Raw genomic sequence first — 22,983 nt, 5'->3', positions numbered from 1 at the left:
TCTGGATGAGGTAATCCAGGAGAAGACCACCTGGAACCGCCCATCAGCAGACTGCTTAGACCCATCAGGACAAAGTTGACACCCACCACCAGATCTCTCACGAGGGATTCTTCCTACCACAGCGCAACGCGGGAAGACCACCAGCCCCTCACCCAATAAGAGACTCTTACCCACCCCCCATCTAAACCCTATAAAATGGCACCCCACAAGTCAGTGGGGGGAAGCGTTTTGTTCTGGCAAAACCTTCCTCCCGGCCGGTTTCTCTTGTACCCCAATAAACCTGTTCTCTTATTCCTGATTAAGTCTTGTGCGAGAGAGTAATTCTTTACAGAGGAATCCTAAGGACCCACGTGCTTTCTCCTATCGCTTTCCCCATATCAATAGTCTTTTTCTTTTAAAGTGCTAAAAGTATTAGGCCTGAGGGCAGCTAGGGGGCCCAGTGGATAAAGCTCAGGCCCTGGATTCAGGAGGACCTGAGTTCAAAGCTGACTTCAGACACTTGACACTTACTAGCTGTGTGACCCTGGGCAAGTCACTTAACCCTCATTGCCTTGCCTCCCCCCCCCAAAAAAAAATCTCTAAAAGTATTAGGTCTTAGAAAGTTTAAAATGTACCATTTACTATCTCATAAGGCATGATGAGAGATTTTCTGTGTAAAGTATAAAGTAAAGCACATGCAACTGAATTAAGAATTGGTAATTAATTGGTTTTGTTTCAAATTTTTAAAAAATTCCTGGGGTGGCTAGGTGGTACAGTGGATAAAGCACCGGCCCTGGATTCAGGAGTACCTGAGTTCAAATCCGGCCTCAGACACTTGACACTTACTAGCTGTGTGACCCTGGGGAGGTCACTTAACCCCCATTGCCCCGCACAAAAAAAAAAAAATTCCTAATATTGTTTTAAGGTACCTTATAAATTGGTGAACAATTGTATCAGCTATGGTAGAAAAGCAATATCTCATATCTGGATGTCAAATTTTTTTTAATTTATTTTTTATTAAAATGGGAAATCTGAGTTTACCTATGTTTGTTATTGAGTCACCTTAAATATGTTCCCACTGTTTTTGTTTTGTTTTGTTTTGCAGGGCAATGAAGGTTAAATGACTTGCCCAGGGTCACACAGCTAATAAGTATCAAGTGTCTGATGCTAGATTTGAACTCAGGTCCTGTGAATCCAAGGCCCCTGCTTTATCCACTGCACTACATAGCTGCCCCAAAGAGGGTGTAATCCTTTAAAGAGGAATACCCAAGCACCAATTTCCCCTGTGACAGTACCAAGCCTCCAGAACTATGCCTTCTCCTCCTCCAGGCCCAGTATGTTGTGGCTAAGAGAGAACCCCACAATGAAAGGAGGCTGGAGGATTCAGTGTCTCTGGAGTCAGATTTCTGTTAGAACAAGAAAGAGATGGAGTAGAAAAGATTTCTAAAATGAAGGTGAGAGTGCTAACAATGGAATGGAGATTCCAGAGACCACAAGAGAACGGCATAGCAGAGAAAGGGATGGCTGTGGGGGTTAGGACAGGATGAGCAAGGCACTGACATGAATTACAGGCATGAGAGGGAACAGGGGCTGAGAGTTCGGCCCCCACTGAACAAGGAATAAAGCACGTGATGAAAAATCAGCATGGGGCAGGGGGTGGGTTTGGGTCACTTCAGTAGCTTCAATGGCAGTTGGGACAAGGATCCAGTGTTGTTATAGAACTACCTACAACTCACAGGGAAGGAACCCCCCTGTCCCCAGGACCCCCTGCCCAGCACTGGGCATGATTTACCAGGAGATGGTGGGTAAGGACCAAAGGAGGACGAGATCTGACTCGGGCTCAGCTCACTCCCAGCTAACACTGTAACAACGTGCTTCACCAAGCCATCTGAGGGGGCTTCCCTCCTTTAGAAAAAGGAGCAGTTCCAAAAAAATGTACCCTCTGAAGATAAGGCAGACACACAGACCATCGTGGGCACAATTTGTTTGGGCTCAAAGATGGTATCTGTGAATCCAACGTATTCTTCAGAGAATGAAGGCTGGAGGACAGATGTGGGTACAACAGATAGAATATTCTTCTTTTAATGGAAGAGGAACACATTTCCCTTCCTTGTTCTGATTGTGCCTCAGTTTCCATGTCTGTAAAATGGAGAATGTAATGCTTGCACCCCTTCCCTGCCAGGGATGAAGGTGAGGAGGGTGCGTTATTCACCTTCTGACAATGTGTAACTGGGAGTGGCTCCAAGGAAGGGGACACACATTTCTAGAGCGCCAGTTCTGTGCCAGGCATGGAGCTATGTGCTTTATGATTGTTCTCTCCTTTGATCTGCGCAATAACCCTAGGAGGTAGCGGCTGCTATTACCCCCATTTTACAAGTGAGGAAACCAAGGCCGACAGAGGGCAAGCGGCTTGGGCAGGGTGGCCCCACTAGTGTCTGAGGCCAGATTTGAATTCAGGTCTTCCTGGTTCCAGGCTCTGTGCGCTCCGGCACATCTGGCACTCACCCAGTGAGGACTTGGTACATTTATCAGGGTAAGGTGGAGGTGGGAGGTGTCATTGGGGAAAAAAACTCAACAATAAAACATTCAAAGTTTTTTTTTGTTGTTTTTTAAACAGACTGCTGCTGCTGCAGCCTGGCCTCAGCTGTGAGAAGGCAGCTGACATGACTTCTGGGTAGCCTCTTGTCTTTCCCATGGGGCCCGGCCTCTGTCTGGTAGCTGCAGGTACTGCTCCCAGAGGCAGCAGCAGCGATGGCTGCTCTCCTGAGCCCCACAGAGGGACAAGTGTGCTCCAAGACACCACAAGGGATGGGCAGAACAAGCACAACAAAGATATTCCTGCAGCCCCGAATAACCTAAGACAGCACCTTCTCTGCAGTGGCACTCCTCCAAGTCTCAAGAGGGAAGGAAGGAAGGAGGGAGAGAGGAATGAAAGGATCTCATTCCCAGAAGAGCCTGAGTTCAAGCCCCAGCTCTGCTCCTTGTCACCCATGTAAACCTGGAGAAGTCTATTCTCTTCTCTGACACTCTGGGCCACGTCCGCCTTTGAAAGAAGGGCCCCTTTCTTCTGTCCTTCACAGTTCCATCTTTCCCCAAAGCCCAGTGGGTCGTTAGTGCTGTCCTAATCACACCTCCAGGCAGTGTCTTAGAAAGCTTGCGGAAGTGGAGCGTGAGGAGGATTTACATGGATAAACGATAAGAAAAGAATTAAAAGGAAAGTTCTGACCCTGACTCAGAACAAAGGCAGTGTGGCCCAATGAGTGGAGAGCCAGAGCCACGTCAAGAAGACTTCGCCTCTGCCTTGATGATCGTCACGTGGCTTCTGGGTACCCCAGGCCTCTCCCCAAGGTCACAGAGGTTGCAGAAGAGCTGGCAATTTGCACCAGAAAAAGAGTTTCCTCACCAGAAGTTCCCCACACCAAAGAAACCTCTCATCCAGATCCAAAACTCAGAGGATGCTACAAGTGTTCCTGCCCAAGGCATTCTCTAGTGAGCTGCCTAGGCACCGGTGTTAGTCTGGGTAGGGAGTCTGGCCCCCTCCTCTCCCGCCTTCTCCCCTTCTCCCCTCTCCTCCTCTCCCGCCTTCTCCCCTTCTTCCCTCTCCTCCTCTTCCTCCTTCTAGCCCTCCCCCTGCTCCTCCTCCTCTTTCTCTCCCCCTCCTCCTCTTCCTCACCTCTCCCTCCTCCCCTCTCTTTCCCCCTCCTCCTCTTCCTCCCCTCTCCCCTCCCTCCCCGCCCCTGCTGTGTGTGTGGGGGGGGGGCGGTGTTAGAGCCTGCAGGTCCACCAAGGCCCGACAGATGGCAGCAGAGAGCAGTAACTGCACCCGCGCGCACGGCAGCTGGGAGCCCGGGCTCTCGGTGCCTCGCGCCCCCGCTCTGACTTGCTCATTCACCCATCCCGCCTACAGTGCGACGCCCACATCTTTATCAATTTCACAAGCACTGATTGGTGCTGTGCGAGGGAGCCCCCCCCCCCGCCCATGCTAGCCCTCTTTCCCGGGCCGATTCCCTTTTCAAATCGCCTCCCTCCCCCGTCCCTCTCCCGTCATCCCCCCGCCCTTGCAGCCGCCTCCAGTCTCTGCCCTTGACCCCCCCCCCCCCCGGTCACTCCGGCCAGGTCCTCACTGCCTCCCCGCACTGATCGGCCCTGGACTGCAGCCCACCCCCGGTCCCTCCTGTTTCCCGGAGGACGTCTTAGGGTAGACGACAAGGTTCTGTCCAGGGGACCAGACTGTGCATCTCTTTAGAATTGAAATCGTGTTTATTCTGTACCGGAGGGTACACTAGCCCTTAGTCGGTGCCAGGCACGGGGGTGACAAAGAAAGGCAGAAGGCACGCCCTGCCCTCAGGGCGCTCACAGTCAGGCAGAACAAAGCTTCTTAATTTGGGTCACGACCCCATAGTGGGTCATGTAACTGAATGTGGGAGTCCCCAAAAATCTGGCAACAGTCAAGGGTTACGTATGCCTATTTTATATACCTATACACCCGGGGTCGCGTAAAAATGTCTCGGGAGAAAAGCGGTCGCGAGTGGGAAAAGTTTAAGAAGGTCTGATGCAGACAACAGCTACAGACACCATAAACTGGAGAGAATCTCAGAGTGCAGGCGGGCGCAGTGCGGGGTGGGGTGGGGGTGACTGGAAGTCCTCTAGGAGGGGGTGGCCCGTTCACTAGGGCTCGAAGGCAGCGGGGGCAGCCAGGGGGCCGAGATGAGGAGGGACTGCCTCCATTGCCGGGAGATGGGACTGTCTAGTACCAGGACCAAGCCAGGAGGCCGGTGTCATCCAGCGAGTGTGTCAGGTGTGGGAGGGCTAGAGAGGAGGGAGGGACCGGGTTAAGGAGGGGAGGATTCTACCTCTGATTCTCAAGGCCACAGGGAACCACTGCAATAGACATGCTCACCCTTGACGTCTAGCACCAAATGCAAGCATCCTGAGGTTGTTTGTTTGTTTGGGGGGGGGGGGCAATGGGGGTTAAGTGACTTGCCCAGGGTCACACAGCTAATAAGTGTCAAGGGTCTGAGGTCACATTTGAACTCAGGTCCTCCAAAATCCAGGGTCGGTACTTTATCCACTGCACCACCTAGTTGCCCCACTGAGGTTTTTTAATGGCCAAAATTTAACACCAACACAATCACTTTTGCTGCCTTATATATACGCATCTAACATAGATGCATATATATATATATGTTCAGAATAAAAGACAGGGCTAAGTGGGTGGAGACATTGACCTTGCCATAGTTTATATTTTTTAATTTGGCTCAAATTAATTTGCAAATTAAACCAAAGAAAATCTTGTAAATAACTAGATGATGATCTAAATGGAAGGCTCTGATCTCCACTCAGACAAAACTGGTCCTAAAAGAAGACTTCAGCTTATCCTGGGTGAACTCTAGCCAGATCTTGTTGGCAGGCCCAGCAGGTACCACTGGAGACTCTGGACCAAGCAATGACCCAAAGACCAGCAAGCACTTGAAGCGTCCGGCCCAGCAATCCACTCAGCAGGAAGGCTACACACACCCAGTGGGAAACAAGCCTCCTGAGGACCCAGGCCTGCCATCACCAGGCCTGGCCACAGCTACTCCCTCTATAGGCCCTTTGTGCACGATGCCCAGTCACTGATGGAGGAGGCATTAGTGGGAGAGTTTTATGGGGAAAATCTTCTCTTGGGAGTTTTCTTGCTATGGTATTTCATAAAACAGCTTTGCTTTCAACGAATAATGCCTTCTGGCTAACCAGAGTGAAAGGGAAAAGCATCAGGGGAGACTTATGAGCTAGCACTCAAAGAGCCCCTGAAACCTCAAGCATCTATTCAGGATGCTCTGGGCAGGTGGGGGGGGGGCAGCCCCAGTGCTACATTCAGTAGGAATGTAAGTATTTATTGGTTGGATTCTGGGAGGGGAATAGGCCAGAAGAATAATCTTTTAGAATGAACAAAACAGGTAGTTGCTTCTCAGACCAGTTAGCCGTCACCTAGCTGGCACAGGGGGAGGGATAGAGGGAGAATGGGAAGGAGGACAAGGAGGATGAGGAGAAGAGGCAAGAAGAGGAGAGGGGAAAAGGGTAGAGAGGGGGCCAAGGTTCCCTACTAAGGCTACCACCTGTGCCTAGGCAGTTCACTAGAGAAACAGGCCCCTGAACTTAAGTTTGAATAAGAAGGAAGACAGGTGAAGTCTCCATATGCAAGAGCTCTCCCCAGGGAGATCAGACAAAGGACCAAGAAATGACTTGGGATGGAGAATGAAAGAAATGTTCACAGAGCTGGAAGGACACTTTTCACTCACCTCACAATCTTTTATTTATTTTTTTTGTTTTGTTTTGTTTTTGCGGGGCAGTGGGGGTTAAGTGACTTGCCCAAGATCACACAGCTAATAAGTGTCAAGTGTCTGAGGCTGGATTTGAACTCAGGAACTCCTGAATCCAGGGCCGGTGCTTTATCCACTGCGCCACCTAGCCACCCCCTCACCTCACAATCTTACTCAGGGTTGTTCCTAGTTACAATTGGTGTGGCATATACACCTACAGTGTCTTCAATGTCTGGGAGAGTATGAACTAGAAGCCATATTAATACTGGAGATAGAGCAGATGATCCACACTTTTGTAGCTAGCAGATGTATATAATATAGACAGAAATGTGGGCCCTGCCTGCTTTGCTAAATTGGTTTTTGCATGCCAATCTAGGAAGCTCTTGAGATTGGGGTAGACCACCTCACTTTAGCTTCTTGTGGAGATCCTGTCATTTTGGGGGGAAGTGTCTATGAAATTGGGTTTGGGGTACCCAGGCTCACAATCAGGAATTTAAAAGGATTTAAATAAGGAATTGTCTAATATCAAGTCAATAGTCATCTGAGATCATCAGCACCAAAGGCAATCAAAAGAGCTAATCATCTTAGCCTTAAACATTCTGCTTTACTTCCCTTTGCTGCCTGGACAGCTGGGTCTAATGGCCATGCACTAAACAACTACCCACATGCCCCCAACAGGGAAAGGCTATCTAGCCACTGCGCCTCAGGGGAAAGGAGTGAAGAAGAGTGCCTGCTACACTGTGGGCACTTAATACATGTTTATGGATTAAAGGACTGAAGAAATAGTCTTGAAGCACTGAAGATGGCAGCAGGAAGCAGCTCAGGGACCATGGACACACAGGACAGAAAATGGAGACAGGCAGTTCTACATCACTAAAGGTGTCCCCGTATCTGTGTCTCATCTCTGTGGGCCCATGCCGTGGGCTCACGCTGCTGCGTGTGTCCCTATAGGGCCCTCCCCTTCATGCTCCCTTGCCAGACCTGCCCCCTGCATGCAGGTTCCCTGCTCATACCTGATCTCTGATTGTGTGCCCTTCCCCCTGGTGTGCTCTACATGTGCATGGAAGAATCTTTCCTTGTCTCATTAAACTTTCTCTTACTTTATACTGGCTCTTCTGGACGGCAGGTAGAAGCAAACATGTCTGTGGGGGGCTTGTAAGCCATGTCCTTGGATGAGTGCTTACCCATGGTGTGTCTCAAACCTGGGAGCCTGCGTATAAGGGGGAACGGAGCCGCCTTCAAACATTCATCAAGTCCACTCTGCTCCAAAAGCACCTGCCATGGGGCAGCTAGATGGCGCAGTGGATAGAGCACCAGCCCTGGAGTCAGGAGGACCTGAGTTCAAATCCCGCCTCAGACACTTGACACTTACTAGCTGTGTGACCCTGGGCAAGTCACTTAACCCCAATTGCCTCACTAAAAAAAAAATAATAATTTTTTTAAAAAGCACCTGCCTTCCTCCAGAAGGAGAGAAAGCCAACTGGGATCAAAGACGGGTTTCTTCAAGGTTGTTTACAGACATTGGTAGCAGGTCACAGAGTGTCTCCAGCGTTCACCCCATGTTATACTGACAGGCTGTTCAGTCGTTTAGTGGTGTCCCACTCTTCATGGCCCCATAGACCATACTGTCCATGGGGTTTTCTTGGCAAGGACACTGGAGTGGTTTGCCATTTCCTTCTCCAGTGGATTAAGGTAAATAGATGTTAAGTGACTTGGCCAGGGTCACACAGCTAGTAAGTGTCTGAGGCTGGGTTTGAGCTCATGTCTTCCTGACTCCAGGCCCAGCGCTCTATCCACTGAACCACCCAACTGCCCCTTGATTACCAGCCATGATAGCTCATCCTGATGCTATTCAGGTTGGTGTCTCCTAATTAGTTTTAGTGGCTTCTTTTACAATCTCATCTTCAGCCATAAATAGCGGCAGCACAGACAAGAATTGTGACTTTTGGAGAACAGGATGTGCTCTTATTACCAAAGACACATACTCCCTACTGTAACCGATTGGGAAACCCAAGACAAAGTCAAAGAATATTTCAGAAGACCTACAACATCACAAAGAGAACCATTCCCTCCATCAGTATAGACTGAACGCCATCCATTCTTTCTCATCTTGTGAAATTCTTGTCCTTCTTCTTCCATAAATGTCATTACTGGCATTATCCAGAGGACACACTTGTGATCACTGGCTGCCAAACCGAAGGTAAGCAAACACAATAGAACAGACAGACTCCTTGACAGTAGGAAAGGACTAGGCATGGATCTCTATGGGTCTGGCCAAGTGATTTCTGATGCTTTTCCTGGTCCGAAAGTACTAATAGTGAGCTAGCATCTTTATAGCAAAGTGTGGTACAGAAGTTATTTCATGTGAAACTGAACTTGAAATTCCATGACTATGTGAAGTTCAAGGTTGGTATGGCTCAAGGTAGTAATGGGAACTAGGTCCAAGCGGATCCAGAGGTCTTAGGGCAGCAAGGGCTATTTAGGTCAGAAAGCCCCAGAACCCCAGCAGTGATGCCGTAGTGATAGACTAGACAAAAACGAGCACGGGCTGAGGGAGAACGTCAGGCCCAGAGACAACTCAGCTGTCCAGAGTCCAGCTGTTGCTCTGACAGAAACCCTGAGGCTTCTGAGACCTTTTTATTTATTTATTTTTATTTATTTGAGTCTGGTTGATCAGCTCATGTCTGTAAGCTTTCCAAGAGGCTTGTTTGTCTAAGGCAGGCTCTGATCTTTTGGAAGTGACAGGCTTATTCCTACAGCCAGGCTCTTTCAATGCCACTCTTTTTTTGTCGGGGGGAGGGGGGGGGTGGCGTCAGAGTTTTGTCATTGGTGGTTTATTTAACACAAATAAAAATGCAAATTTTTACTCATTTTCTATCTAGCGTTTGGATTTCAGTGCCACTCTTTAAAGTTGGAGTCATTTCCTCCAGAAGACCTGAATATGAAATGGAAATTTCTGTTACAAACTTTTGTACATCCTTGAGCTGGATTCATAGCCCCAGGGAATCATGTGGCAGCGGCTCTGGGGCTGGCAGGTTTTCTCCCAGAGGGAATCCCTGATGTCCCTTTCATCAAAGCTAGCCCTCTCCCCAAGGTGGCAAAGAGGGCATCATTTCTAATAAGGGCAGGACCTAAGAATCTGAGGATGTTCATTTCATGAAGAATTTAATTTTGTATAGCCAGGAAGAGATGAAGAAGGTGTCAAATGTTGCCATTCTGAGAGGAAGCCTCGGTCTCAGAAATTCCTAACACACTCTAGTATTAGGTACTTAATAAATACTTGTACTGAAGAGAAACTCTTCAAATTAGAATCTAACCACTCCGCCATTTTATGTGCCATTGGGGGGGGGGGGGTGGAAACAACTACCAGAACAAGATAACCCTAGAGCTGGAAGGAATCTTAGTGGTCATGGTTTCCAATGAATCCCCTCATAGGCCTTTTAAAACAATCACCTAGATTGTGGTTGAAGACCACACACACACACACACACACACACCCCACATATGAAAAATAATCCTAGCCATTAGCCCACTGGAATTTTCCACAAGTCACAAAGAAGACGTGGTACTGCTCCAAGGTGAACCAACGGCCTCAGAAACCCTTCATGAATAAATGACAAATAATGAATGCCCCAACAGCTTGTACAGTGACTATCACTATTCTGCTCAGAAAGTGCAGGGGAAGGAGAACAGGCAATTGGATTACTTCTGCTTCAGGCCACAGTATGCTCTGCCCTGACCCCAGAGGAACCCCAGGCCTTCCCTTCTACCTCACACCTTCCTCACTGTCTGGAAGCTCCTCCAGAGCAGGGGCTATTTGTATCTCCAGCACTGCACACAGTAATAATAATAAGAAGAAGAAATAACATATTAATAAAATAAATAATAAATGCTTCATTCATTCAATCATCTCCTCCAGGAAGCCTTTCTTGACCTTCACTGACCCCCATTTTTTCTTTGTTTTTTGGTGAACTATAAATGAATACTTTCCATACAAAAAGGAAGGAAGGAGGAAGGGAAGGAGGGAGGGAGGAAGGAAAGAAAGAAAGAAGAAAAGAAAGGAAGAAAGAAAGGAAGGAAGAAAGAAAGAAAGGAAGGAAGGAAGGAAGAAAGAAAGAAAAGAAAGGACCTGAATATGAATGCTGACTTTCTACTGCTGTGACTGGACATAGGAGCAGCAGCCCGGCTGCTCCCCTCACCTGATCATCCAGTGTCTTGGAGCAGGCTAGCTTTGGCTCACAATGCCTTTATGCACTTTCTGTAATTCTACATTGTGGATGTGCCATATTTACCATGTTATGTTGTAAGCTTCATAAAGGCAAAGGGCTGCCAGTGGGCACCACAGTGTACAGAACACTGAGCTGGAAATCAGGAAGATCTGAATTCAAATTCTGTCTTACATTCTTTCTAGCTGTGTGACCCTGGGCAAGTCACTTAACCCTCATTGCCCCGCAAAAAGAAAGAAAGAAAGAAAGACCTCTTCCCTATAAAACTGTGCATACCCTTTGACCCAGGAATACCACTGCCAGGTCTGTATCCCAAAGAGATCATAAAAAAGGGAAGGGGACCCACATGTACATGTACAAAAATATTTATAGCAGCTCTCATTGTGGTGGCAAAGAATTGGAAATCGAGGGGATGCCCATCAATTGGAGAATGGCTAAACAAGTTGTGGTATATGAATGTAAAGGAATACTATCGCGCTATAAGAAATGATGAGCAGCTACTATAAAGTGGCAGTCATCGAAACTATTTGGTACTGGCTAAGAAATAGAGTGGTGGATCAGTGGAATAGGTTAGGCACAGGAGACACAGTAGTAAATGACTTCAGTAATCTACTGTTTGATAAACCCAAAGACTCCAGCTTCTGGGATAGGAACTCAATATTTGACAAAAACTGCTGGGAAAACTGGAAGATAGTATGGCAAAAACTAGGCATAGACCAACATCTTACACCTTATACTAAAATAAGGTCAAAATGGGTACATGATTTAGACATAAAAGGTGATATTGTAGGTAAATTAGGAGAGGAAGGAATAATTTACCTCTCAGATCTTTGGAAAGGAGAATAGTTTATGACCAAACAAGAGATAGAGAATATTATGAAATGCAAAATGGATGATTTTGACTATATTACATTTAAAAGTTTTTGCACAAACAGAAGCAATGCATCCAAAATTAGAAGGGAGACAGAAAGCTGGGAAACAATTTTTAAAGCCAGTACTTCTTTTTTGTTTGTTTGTTTTTGTTTGTTGGTGGGGCAATGAGGGTCAAAGGATTAATGATGAAGCATGTTGTTTGTATACAGACTGAATGAAGCAAGCTATTTTTCATTTTCTTTCTGTAATGATTGGAATGACACCACCTGCTGGAGACTTATTGTAGAAAAGCTCTGCCATGAGGTGAAGGTCTCTGAGGGCAAGACCATGCGTCTTTCTTTTCTTTGTTGTCAGGAAGTGAAGTTTGCTTGTGGGAGGAAGAAGGGGGAGCCTGGTGCTCTGACTCGCTTTCTTTTTTGAGGACTCTGGTGGAGAAAGGAGCTAGAAATGCGCTCTGCCTTTAATAGATAGAGGAATCTAGACCTTTCTCTCTCTCTTTACCAAATCCTTATTCTCCTTAATAAATGCTTAAAAGCCTAAGTCTTGCTAAAGCTTATAATTTATTGGCGGCCACTCATTAGATATTTTAGATAGTTTAGCTAGAATTTTAGCCTTAACATTTCTTTCATTCTTTTTCTTTTATTCGAGTCTTCCTGTACAAAATGATCAATATGGAAATGTTTTACATGATTGCACATGTAGAACCTATATCCGATTGCTCGCTGCCTCAGGGAGGAGGGAGGGAGGGAGGAAGAGGATTTGCAACTCGAAACTGTTAAAAAAAAAGTTAAAAATTGTTTTGACATGTAAGTGGGGGGAAATAAAATATATCAAATAACTGGAAAAAATACTATTAAGAATTCCTGATTCAATGAGGATGGAGGTGAGCCCACATTTGTGAAGCCCATGGCAGCCCTGCTAGGTTAGCCAGAGTCTTAGCAGATCTTACCAAGCAGGAAGGACTGCAAATGTGAAGCTGGTGATAGACTGTTAAGTCTGTCAGTGGAGTTAAAAGTAGGCAGGCTACCTGTCCTACCAAGGGGGCCCAGGGCAATTCGCTTTTCAGTCATCAATAACAGAAGTATTATGATCTGTACTAGTGGAAAGGATGTTGATCTGACAAAGGCCCCTAGAGCAGGGGCTCTTAAGAAAGGGTCCCTCGCCTGGGGTCAGTGGAGAGATGTCAGAACGTCTATGAACGTGAATGAGGCAAAAAGTTCATCTTTATTTTCACTGACCTCTGACTGAAATTTGCTATTTTCTTCAATGACTACAAACTTAATCTAAAAAGGAGTTCATAGACTTTGTACAACTGCCTATGACACCAAAAAGAAACCCCTTCTCGAAGTATTTACATAAGTGTCCTCATTGTCCTCATTATCACCATCATTTTAAAGTCATTGAAAAGTTTAGAAAGCGATGACAAAAAGCCCCCCCCCACTACAGACAGAGCTCCTACCACGACCGCATCCTTTAAGAAGAAAGCTATTCTTCTCCTGCCAAGCCTCGGGCCCCTCCTGCAGCCCTTCCAGCCTGGCAAATATCCCACATCACAAAGCGGGGTGCCATCGATGCCTAGTCACCAAGTAACTTGGCTGGGGAAGGCCCATTCAAAGCTTCCAAAACTGACCTAGTTCTCACAACTTGCAAAGATCTTTCCTGCTCCCTGTGGTCTTATTTTCTTGTAAACAAACTTTACTTGTTTTTGTGAAATCTCTGATTATTTACTGTGATCATCCTCACCAAAGAGCCTTGCTTCACATTTATCTGTGGACATCATTGTAGGGGAGCCTTGACAAAGCAGATCCAATGTATTCCTGGCCCCGTAGGAGCTCACATCCCAAGAAAACCAACGTGCATGAAGCCTAACCATACAGAGGCTGAACAAACAGGGGTTTGTTTGTTTGTTGTTTGTTTTGTTTTGCAGAGCAATGAGGGTTAAGTGACTTGCCCAGGGTCACACAGCTAGTAAGTGTACAAACAGGTTATTTAACTAAATTCAACAAACATTTATGGAACACCTATTCTGCACAAGGCATTGAGAGGCCCTGCCTTCCAAGTCTACATTCCACTGGGAGATAAAATACAAATGCACATAAGTAAATTAAAGGTGATCTGAAGAGGAAAAGAACAGCAACATGAGGGGCTGGGGGGCAGCATGGAATAAGGTGTAAGGAATTAATTGTGATTGGGGGTTTCCATGACCCCAGGGCCTGGCCAAGTTATAATGGGGACAGCCCAGGGGGTATGTTGAACCAATTGAAGACTCAGCATGGCTAAGAACCTCCCTTTGGGTGGGAGAGGAAGGAAGGGGGAGAGAGAGGAGGAGAGTGAGGAAGGAGGAGAGAGAGAAGCGGGTGTGTGGTAGACCTTCTGACCGAACCAGGAGACACTGCACAGCTGATTCTCCTTAGAACTACAGGTGGTGATGAGTCTGTGTGGTTGAAGTGAGGCTGCTCTTTAGGCTGAGCTGGAAGCAAGTTTAGGGTCTGAGTCAGTTTTTGTTTGAGATAAGCTGGTCTGATTATCTGAGGAAGCAGAGTTTATCTGAGGTACCCAGGGGCTTTTTTATCCCAGAGATTTAGATTCTAATCATCTGGGAAGTGCATCTATCTTTCCCTTTCTCGTTGTCTCTGGTTCTATTAACTTCCCTTGTGTTGTAGATTTGTTCCCATTAATAAAACCTGATTTGTTTGTGGAAAAGAGGCTGTTAATCTCCTTTCTTATTGGCCTGGGAGGAATCATTTTAAAAGGCAGTTTGGAAGGGAGGAAACTCTGGACCTAGAGGTCTCCCATTATTTTCTGAACTCCAATATTATGGCGAGCCGCCCAATTAACTCTCCCCATACTAAATTTGGTCCAAACAAAGGGAAGGTGAAGGCATCACTGAAAAGGTGTCACATACACCAAGTATTCCAGCAGATAAAGATTCTAAAAGACCTGATGAGAAGGGGGCATTTGGGGCTTGAGGGAACAACAGTCTGCAGAAAGTCTTGGAGATTAGACTTAAAAGGCCAAGCTCAGGTCACACATGGGAGCCCAGCTGGGCTAGGACATACAGTGAAGGAGAATACCATGGGCAGAATCCTGGTTGGGCAGGTCTTTGGAGGCCAGGCCATATTTGGCCCCAGAAACAATAGGGAAACACTGAAGGCCTTTGATTAGGAAGGTGACACGGTCCAACCTGTGTCTTAGGAAGATTATTTTGGTAGCTGCATGGAGGATGGACTAAGGAAGGGAGAGAATGGTGTTCTAGTCTTTGTTTGAAGACCTCCAGTGAGGGAAATTCGTTCCTTCCCAAAAGAGCCCATTGACTTTCACTGAGCTTCATCATTTCCCACCCTAACGCCCTGGATTTCACATCTCCAGATCACATCATTCTGCAAGATGCAATCATGTCGGAAACTCCTCCTCCTCAGGCCCCCTGGGGCTTCACCCTCTCTCCCTCTAGCTGGAGAGGTGGGGGTGGGCATTCTTAAGCTCCTCCCAGACCCTCAGCAGAGAAGGACAACCAGGGAATTCAGCTCATTATTTCCCCTCCCTCGCTGTTCTCCAGAACTCTCATCTGCAAGATGAGATCAGTAAATCAGTCATGAAATCCTGGCCTCTCAGAGCCTCTCCCACCCCAGCAGGACCCCATCATGCCTCTTGCAGGGCTGTTTCCCTCCATTAGACTGTAAGGTCCTGGCAGGCAGAACTTCAGGGCTTAGTTCAGTGCCTGGTATAGAGCGGGTGCCTGGTAAATGTTTACTGACTACAGAGCTCTAAAGGTTAGGGTTCTTCTTCACCTAAAGATGAACTAGGCCAAGGCAGAGCCAAGATGGCTCTCCACACACCCCTCCTAAGAGATCTAGAAAATGCACCAGACTCAATCCTGATGGAGAAATCTAGAAAAAAAAAATCAGTGAGACCTTGGTCCAGCCCAGCTAGGCATAGGAGGACAGACAGGGAGATCTATGGACACTGAAGATGGGTGGAGTGAGGAGCACAAAGGGAGAGGCTGGGTACAGGGCAAGAAAATGCTGAGGCATTTCAACCTCACCACGGACAGCTTTATTACCCACTACTCAGAGACAAGTCATAGATCCAAGGTAAACTGAGGTGGGGCCCAGCATCTGGGGTGACAACGTACCCAAGCCAGTCCACAGAGAGAGGGGAACAAGTTCAGAAGCCAGTTGCAGTGGCTCGGATTCAAGGAGAAGGGCAAAGTCTCAGTTATGGCTTTTAGCCCTGACTGAAGGCTTCAGAGGAATAACCAGGGCAGGAATCCTAAGTCAAAGGGAGGCCTAACGTTCTGTCCCTCTGAGCAGCAGCTGGCTGAGAGGGTCTGCATCCAGTAGCGGTCCATTGTTGCCCATCAGGAACTTGTAGAGCTCAGACTAGAGGTGCAGGAATCAGGCTTTGTCCTGGATCACACAGCACTGAAAGGGGAATAAGCAAAGAGGGAATATGCATTTATTAAGTACCTACTATGTGCCAGATGCTGTGTTTTACAGATATCTGAATTCTCCCTGAGATCCTGGCATAACACAATACTCAATAGACCCAGAAAGCAGAATTAGGACTAGCCCAGACCTTCCTCCAGAATTGTGCAGAGCCAAGCCCTAACATCAAGTCAGAAGTCAGGAAGTAAATTGGAAGAATGAGAAAACAAAACAAAAAAAAAGAATCTCTCCCCCAAAAGCTATCACGGTGACAGGGATGGTCAAGACACAAACCTAGAAGAAGAGAATGACTTCAAAATGTCTCCATGAAAAGCCTTAGAGACAAACACAGCTTTGGCACAGATTCAACTGAATTAACAGCTCAAGGTTAAAAAAAAACAAACAACCCAACACTTTGCCTACACAACAATTCCCTGAAAATCAGAATGGACCAAATAGAACCCAAAGATTCTATGAGACAACAAGAAACATTAAAAACAAAGTCAAAAGATGGAAAAAAATAAGATAAAATGTAAGATATTTCATATATTTAAAAAAAACTGACCTGTGAAACAGATCAGGGACAGAAAATGTAAGAATTATTGGACTACCTAAACTCAATGACACCCCTGCCCCTGCCCGCCCTCAAAAAAAAGCCTAGACATCTTATTACAAGAAATCTTAAAGAAACCTGCCTCTAACTCTTAGAACCAGAGGACAAAGTTGAAATAGAAAAGGATACAATAGTTCCTCCTGAAAGAAACCACAAAAGAACAACTCCCAAGAACATTATAGCCAAAATTCAGAGGTTCTAGGTCAAAAAGAAAATACAAGGGGCCAAAAAAAAAAGAGTGCAAGCGCCAGGGATCCAGAGCTGAGATGACGTGATTTAGTGGCCACCATAAAAGAATCAGAGTTTGGAATCTGATATTCCAAAAGGCACAGGAAATAAGCTTACAGAAAACTTACCCAGAAAAACTCAGAATAATCCTTCTTCAAGAGGAAAACATGGGCCTTCATGGAAAAAGAGGACTTGCAGGTATTCCTGAAGAAAAGACCAGAGCTGCAAAGAAACTCTGAAGTTCAAACCCAAGATTGAAGAGAAATAAAAAGGTGACCAACAAATGAAAAGTCACAAAGGACTAAACAAGGATCAGCTGTTCCATTACACTATGGGGAGATGATACAGGTGTCTCCTCTCTATTCCACCTCATCTAGGGTCAGGGAGAGAGCCTAACTCGACAGTCTGAGAGTGAGTCTGGGAAGAGGGAAGGGGAGGGGGAAGGAAAAGAAGGTTGGCCAAGAGCATTGCCCATACAGGAGTGTACAAGAAGTCTATACAAACAGGAAGGAAGCAGGCAGTGGCTGACACTTGAACCTCACTCTCATCTGAACTAGTCAGAGGAGAAAAGAACACACACACACACCTGAGTACAGAAATATATTTCACTCAACAGGGAAATAGAAAAGAAGAGGGAAGGGGTTGGGGAAGAGAGAGGGAGAGATTAAGGGAAGGTGTACTCCCAAGCAAAACCAACCGCAGCTAAGGAGGTACAACAATATTTACAGCTCCTTTTGAAGTGGCAAAGAAGAGGGATCTGAGGAGACATCTGTCAGCAGGGAATGGCTGAAGAAGTTATGGTTAAATGGGATGGAATATTATTGTAACCCCACTGAAATGATGAAGGGGATTGTTTCAGAGAAACCTGGAAGACTTTTAAGAACTGATGCAGAGTGAACAGAAGCAAGAAACAACTGATATAACGACAACAATATTGTAAAGACAAACAACTTTGAAAGACTTAAGAACTCTGATCATCTTAGTGGCCAATCATGATTCCAGAGGACTCCTGATGAAATAGGCTACTCTGTCCTCTCCTGACAGAGAAACAAAGGACTCAGAGACAGAATGAGACAGATTTTGCAGTTGGGGGGTGGGGGGATTGGCCAGTTGTGTTTTGCTTAACTATATATGTCTGTAATGGGGGGGGTTGTCTTTCATTCTTAATTCAGGGGAGGAGTTTATGGGGGCAGGGAGAGAAGCTAAATTTTTATTATAAAATATAATTTCGAAAAAATCTATCACTATCATTCACTATCCCTCAAGCAAATTTCATTCAGACTATTTTCTTTTTTCACCAACAAATGTCCCATTTCCATGTTCATGAACTCTGAAATGTCCTTATCTGCTAATAATCTCTTGTCATTCCACCCTTCCCTGTGCCTTGCTATCCCAACCCCTATTCTTTGTCCACACTCTGATTCCTTGGCCCCTCCACTATCTTCCAGGCCCTGTAGAAGATATGTTGTCTACACTGTCCTTTGCCCATCTTGACCCCTTGGTGAACCAGGTGAGTGCTACACTGCCCTCTTCTCAAGGGCTCTTGCTCCCTTATCACAGCACTGACTGTGCCCGGCTAAGCCTTAGCCTTGGACTTCCCACGCACTGCTGCCTTTACTCCAACACAAGGACTCTACATAAGCCCTCAACCTCTCCTCCCCTCCCCTCCCCTCTATCACCTTTCTTCAGTCTCCCCCTGTTTCCTGGCTCTTTCTCCACTGCCTGAGCAGGTGCCCATGTCTTCCCCATCCTAAAACCATCACTGCTGGTTAACATCCCCCATTTCTCTTTCTTTTCACGGCTAAACTGTGAGAAGACCGTCTGCCAATGGACGTCTCCCTTTCTTTCTCCTTGCTCTCTTATCATTCCATCCAAACTGCTCCCTCCCAGGTGACCTATGATCTCTTAAGCACCAGAGCCAGGGGACTTTTCTCCATCTTCATCCTTCTAGACCTCCCTGCAGCCTCGGCCACTGTGGATCGCTCTCAGTCCCCACACTTCCCCTTGGTACTCTCTTCTCTCCGGGTTTTCCAGACACTACTTCCTCCTGGTTTTTCTCCTATCTATCTGAGTACTCCTCCATCTCCTCTTGCTAAATCTTCACATGCGCTAACAGAGCTCGGTCCTGGGCCCTTGTCTCTTCTCCCTCTACACTACTTCACTTGGGGATCTCCTCAATCTATCCAATTTCTATCTATTTCTGACTTCCAGTCTCCGATGCTACCTATCTGACATTGCAAACTGGATGTACTGTGGACATTTTAGCTCAACATAGCCAAAAGTTAATTAATTTTGTTTCCCCCAAACCTTCCCCATTTCCCAACATCCCTACTTCTGTTGAGTCACCCTGGCTCACAACCCTGTCATCTTTAACTGTAGCTTTTACCTTTCTAACACCTCCCTGTCTCCTCTGATCCTGCCACCCGCCTCAATCAGGCCCTCATCTCCTCATGCCTGGGTTACTACAACAGCCTGCTGATTGGTCTGCCTGCTACAAGTCAGTTACCAAAGTTATTTTTTTAAATCGCAGATGTAGCCATGTCACTCCCCTACTCAGTCACCTCCAGCGGCTCCCTGTCACCTCCTAGATCAAACGTAACACCCTCTGTTTGGTATTCAAAGCCTTTTATCCCAAGCTTCCCCTTGCCCCTCCCCTCACCCTTTGAAGTTTTACACTCCCTAACCCATACTCTGAGATCCAGCGACACTGGCCTCCCAGCCCTTCCTTGCACCAGACACATGCATCGTCACTGGCTGTTCCATGCCGACTTCTTCAAGTGCCAACAGACATCTCAGTTCCCATAGGCTTCTAAGTCTTCCCTGGTCCCTCTCAATTCTAGCAACAGCCTCTGTTTACACTACAGATCCATTATTCCGACATAGTTACCTGCACGTTGCCTCTCCCCTTAGATTGTAAGCTGTCTTCTGCCTTTCTCTGTATCCCCAATGCTCAACAGTGCCTGGCACATAGTAGATACTTAAATGTTTGCTGACTTACTACTTTCCTTGGCAAAGGGAAGGGTCACCTTTTCATGTGACCCAGAGGTGAAGGAGAAGATAGGGAAGGCATCGGAGTAAAGTGAGGAGTAGGGAAGAGGGAACTCTGGGTGAAGGTCCCAGATTTTTCCAGTGAAATTTGAAGCAACACTCTCAGCTGAGAAGACAGAGGGAAGGAGAGTCACAGGAAGTTTGAGGAGGGATGGAAAGGTTCGGAAGAGCTTCTGTGATGAGTGGGATTTGTTGTCTATTCATTTCAGTCATGTCTGACTCTGTGACCCCATTTGGGGTTTTCTTGTCAAAGACGCTGGAGTGGTTTGTCATCGCCTTACAGATTAGGGTACTGAGGGAAACAGGGTGAAGTAGCTTGCCCAGGGTCACACAGCTTGTAAGCGTCTGAAGCCAGATTTGAACCCAGGCCTTCCCGACTCCAGGTTTGCCACCTTTGCTGCCCCTGATGAGTGAAACAGTGAGTTAATCAGGGAAGTGTGGCAGCAGTGAGGGCCCACCGTGAGCAGAGTTATAGAACATAAATTTGTGGTAGACCGTGACAGCATCGTGGTTTCCTGACTTTCTCCACCTTTGCTCATCAGTATATGCAAAGGAGTAAAGGCAAAGGAGGGTGGGAGGCATGACTGGGCACCATCAGTGATAGAATAAGGTGGCACATCACTCAAGAGAAGGGAATTTCAGGCTCCATGACCACAGAGCCTCAAAGGAAGAGAGAATACGGAGGGATGGTGTCATGGTGATTTAGGATGAAGGCAAATTTGTTGGCCCTGCAGCAGTCATTGCAGAGAGCACAGAGGAAGGGGCGATCTTTGGGCCTTCCTTCTGAGATGATCTCCAATCTGCCCTGTACAGATCTCATTTTTACTTATCTGTTTGCCTCTTTCTCCCCTCCCCCCCCAAATCTGTGAGCAACTTGAAAGCAGGGATTGGGGTCTGGGTTATTTTGTGTGTTTGTCTTTACCCTTCTTTGTCTCCCTGAGGCTTAACACAGTACCTAGCTTGTAGTAGGCACATAATAAATGCCTGTTGAATGACTGACTGATTTTCTAGGCTCACCTCAGAATCCCTGTCACTTACCTGGCCATTGCTTCCCTTCAAATGCTGTTTTTCTCTATTAGAACAGACGTTCCTAATGAGCAGCTTTTTTATTTGCACTCCCAGGACTTAATAGAGTCCCTGGCACCTGTGAGTGCCTAATAAATGCTTTCTTGTTCTTTCAATCCACAAATATTCTTAAGTCCCTACAATGTGAGCAGTGCTGGAGACACGAGCAATGACACCATTCCAGCACTCGAGGGGCCTCTGTTGGTACAAATGCTGCTGCCCACACAGCCCCATCCAGTGCTTCAGGCCCCAAGGCAGAAGCCTCCGGACAGGTGCGCTCAGGAGCAGTAGCAAAGGGTTGTTCTAGCTCTGTGATTGAGAAACCTCCTGGGCAGAGCAGCTCCTGAGGCAACAGCAAAGGAAACCCTAGATTCCTCACCACCCCCACCCCCTTTTACTGAGTTTTGTGCATAACTGGAGAAAATGGTCCCGAGCTGATGCTGCAAGTAACCAGATGAGAGGAGCCACAAAGCAAAAGGCTGTTTGCTATCACCCTTCCCCATCCCATCCCCTGTCTCCTAACTGATCTTGAGAAAGAACCCCCAATAGAAATGTAAGGCCTCTTAGCTGAGTAACAAGATTGGCCAACAGCCAGCCCACTTCCTGACACATCGTAAGTATTTAAAAATGCTTGTCCATTCCAAGAGTATTGAAACTCAACTTTATGGCATAAAGACAGCTTATGAAATGATGTTGGGGTGGACCGAACGTTCCTCTGTCCCAGGTACCATCTGTAACAAATGAATGAATGAAGGGGGATGAGGGGGAGAGAGGAAGGCCCACAGTACAAGAGTATTCCGGGACTCCTAGAATCCATTCCCTTTGGCTGATAACAAGCTCTATTTCCATTTTCTTCATTCACTAGATAGGGTTAATGACCCTTTACTTGGAAAGTTCCTTTACATTCCTAGAAAAAAGTTGTTCTTTTACTGATGTTTGGTGCTGTGTTCAAAACACTCAGCAGATCCCCTTCCAGCAGATGCTGAACCCAAGGGAGGAAGAAAAGGGCTTCAAATTTGTGAAAAATGAGAAAATTATTTACTATCACCACTATCTGTTCTTCATGAGTCGGTTTGGGTGTTTGGGCAAACGACCTTTCTGTGATCACAAGCTACTCACAAAAGGCAACACAAGGCAGGCAATGGAGGAGGCAGAGGCAACAGCGGGGCGTCAAAGCCTGGGAGAGGGTGGCACTACCAGGAGAAAAGAGGGCACAAAGCCGCTCTTCACTGACCGGAGACATCTGTTTAAAACCAAGAAACTCCAATCAGTCCAAGAGGCAGACGTCAAGGGCTAGAAGCAATCTAGATTCTGGGCTGTATCAAAAGCATGTGCCAAACTGAGCCGGTCCAAAGAGATTGGGGGGCAGGGGCAGACTTGGGCCTTCAGTCAGATGGACTGTCCGATTACTGTCCAATTTGCCCTGAAGGCTAGTTTAGGGAATTGTGCATGCATGGGGTGAGGGCAGGAATTCTTGGCATATGATGCCAGGAAGTTTGGAACTTATTTACAATGTTTTGAGAGCCTGGGATAAACAAGCAGGGGCCTTTATTTTCACTGCCCAGAAGAGTTACTTTGAAACTAGGGAAAGTAGTTCAAGGAAAAGGATGACACATGAGCTTATTTTGAACATGATCACATTTTACAGGTTTATTTGTAGTCAAGGATGAAGATACTATTTTACCTTTCCCTTCAAATACCTGTTTGACCTGCATCTGTCTGTCCTCTCAGTAAAACTGGCAAATGGAAAATCCACCCAGTCAATGAAAAGGTCTCTTTTTCTCATGCCCAGATAAATGCCATCCACCTCTCCTTGGCAAGTTCTGCTAACTGCCTCCTACTGAGAACCAGCACCGATTTTCGTGCCTTCTTTTGAAGCCTCTCACCATCCAACGACCTTCCTTTGAATGAAGCAGCTGCAGAGACGAGATGTTCTCTCTTTCTTCCCAAGAGCCACCCTGCAGTGAGTGAGTTAACTAAGGAAGTTCATGCTTCACTTTCCCCGATGGTTCATTCATGACTCTTGTATACAGCCTTTAGGTCACCAGAGTGGGTATCATCAAGCCTTCTCAAATCAAAGCCATCTACCTGATGGCGACCAGTTTAAGGGTAACTCCCATGGGTTCCTAACATAAGAGGTAGAATGGGCTAGTGGAAAGAACAGTAACACAGGGTGGGGACACTTGAAGTGTCATACTTAGTAGGTATATATAAGTAAATTAAAC

The 22,983-nt window shown here is 46.6% G+C and overlaps 1 protein-coding gene and 1 long non-coding RNA gene across 7 annotated transcripts in view; both read right to left on the bottom strand.

The window, feature by feature from the left end:
* ZNF638 (zinc finger protein 638) overlaps positions 1-22,983 on the bottom strand; it is a 162,080-nt gene that overhangs the window by 129,580 nt on the left and 9,517 nt on the right. The window lies entirely within an intron of this gene.
* On the bottom strand, positions 15,415-17,051 carry LOC122742632. The gene is made up of 2 exons (XR_006354942.1): positions 16,774-17,051; positions 15,415-15,801 (listed from the first exon to the last, which is right to left on the bottom strand). It is a non-coding gene; the product is annotated as an uncharacterized LOC122742632 (long non-coding RNA).

The sequence above is a fragment of the Dromiciops gliroides genome, chromosome 2, assembly GCF_019393635.1.
Source record: "Dromiciops gliroides isolate mDroGli1 chromosome 2, mDroGli1.pri, whole genome shotgun sequence".
Taxonomy (NCBI): Eukaryota; Metazoa; Chordata; class Mammalia; order Microbiotheria; family Microbiotheriidae; genus Dromiciops; species Dromiciops gliroides.
This window is presented reverse-complemented; position numbering and strand designations above follow the sequence as displayed.